Source organism: Geospiza fortis, unplaced genomic scaffold (assembly GCF_000277835.1).
Source record: "Geospiza fortis unplaced genomic scaffold, GeoFor_1.0 scaffold362, whole genome shotgun sequence".
In the NCBI taxonomy this organism is placed as follows: Eukaryota; Metazoa; Chordata; class Aves; order Passeriformes; family Thraupidae; genus Geospiza; species Geospiza fortis.
Window position 1 is genome coordinate 315,974 of NW_005054464.1, and position 1,729 is coordinate 317,702.

At 41.4% G+C, this 1,729-nt stretch overlaps 1 long non-coding RNA gene across 1 annotated transcript; it reads right to left on the reverse strand.

Moving 5' to 3' along the window:
- Positions 1–1,239: 1,239 nt before the first annotated feature.
- LOC115948659 lies at positions 1,240–1,630 on the reverse strand. The gene is made up of 3 exons (XR_004082452.1): positions 1,598–1,630; positions 1,408–1,485; positions 1,240–1,279 (listed from the first exon to the last, which is right to left on the reverse strand). It is a non-coding gene; the product is annotated as an uncharacterized LOC115948659 (long non-coding RNA).
- Between the last annotated feature and the right edge of the window lie 99 nt (positions 1,631–1,729).

Below are 1,729 nucleotides of genomic sequence, written 5' to 3' on the forward strand. Positions count from 1 at the left end.
AGTTTTAATGGAAGATATATCATAAAATAGTAAATCAAGCCTTCTGAAACATGGAGTCAGATCCTCATCTCTTCTCTCAACCTAAGACCCCTGTGAACACGGTCACAGTTTACTTCTTACTTTGCCCAGTAGGCTAGGATGAGCTGCAGTTTGTTGTTACAAAAGTGCTCTGAGGCTTTGTAACTTTCTTTGCTTTGCCCTTCTTGCTACAGAGCAGTCTTGAACCATCAGCTCCAGCTGATGATCCATGTTTTATGTAACCAGGGGTGGGAGAGGGAGAGCTCCTACAAAGAGAGCCCTGGATGCTGAAGATCTCAGATTTCGTTCCAGAGTTTCACCTGGGAACACATGAAAATGTCAGAACCATAAATTGCCTTCTCTCTGCTCTTTACCACAGACATAGCATTGCCTTCCCAAGGCCCTTATTTTCTTCTGCCCTGCTCTAGCCACAAGCAGCTGCTGCTGAACAGCAGGGCTCACAGGCTTTTGAACTCAAAGGTAGGTCCATCATTTTAAGTTGTTCTTCCGCCATCAGCAATGGGGTGTACTGGCTGCTCACCCCAAGTCAGGGTTTAAACTACATAAAGCATAAAATATTATAGGTTTAGACATGGCAAAGATTAAATTCTTTATTAAGAGGTAATGAGATGGTAGCTTGAAAGGAAGTACTTAATTATTATTAGTCCGATAATGAGAAAAGTCAATCTTCACTCCTTAGGAATTTGTCTAGAAATCCCCTAGCAATATGGAATTTCATTTTATTAGTGCAAGCTATGGAAAAAGTTGACTTCTTCATATCCTTCAAAACTTATGTCTTGTATTTTAAAGTTTCAGAGAATTATTTAGCTGGTGAACATCTGACTGGAAGACATGATGCGATTTCAAGAGAAATATTTTTTAAAATTAGACAGGAGTCAATACTTTTTAATAGCAACAACCCAGCAGCCAAAAGAATTTAGCACCTGCATCCTCCTGGGGAGCAATTTAAGTATTTGGGTTCTCACAATTAACAGGTGCTCATGAAGGTACTTAACTATGAAACATTAGTACCCAGCAGATTTTCATTGCTCTCTTGAGTACCGATATTGCAGTGATACCATTTCAATGGGGAAAAAAAACAACCAAAACAAAACAAACCTGAAAATTATAACTAGCTAAAAATTTCAGATACAGTGCCAAATATGTTGCAAAATCCAGCCCTGGTCACGAGTAGGGCACAGTGGATGTTGAAGTGCTACTGTAGCAGAGGGTTAGTGCAGCTGGGGCTGCTCTGGAACATCTGTAAAGCAAAATTCAGAAAAGAAGATTATACTGATATGTCATCTAATGCAGCTTAAAAATAAACAACTACATAAATAAGTAACTTTCTGGACTCTAAGCCCTTGCTTAGATCCTGAACAAAAGTACCTCCAGCTTTTCTTGTGCATTTCTGTCCCAACACTCCTGCAGCAGTCATTTCATAACAGACCATGCTGTCCTTTTTTTCTTTTTGTATCAAAGAAGTATAAAGGAGAAAAACACAACTATATTTAACTTCAGAACTGTCCATCAGCCGTGCAAAAGCACAAGTAGGTATTTCAACTAGTAAACCGCGTACCACTTCGCTGCTAGAACAGGCTGGCATGGGAGCTCTGAGGCACAGTACTGCGTGATGCTGCGGTGCGGGCAGCATCAGACGGGCACACTGAATAAACGCTGCCCAGCCGCTCCTGCCCGCGCCCGGGGCGGG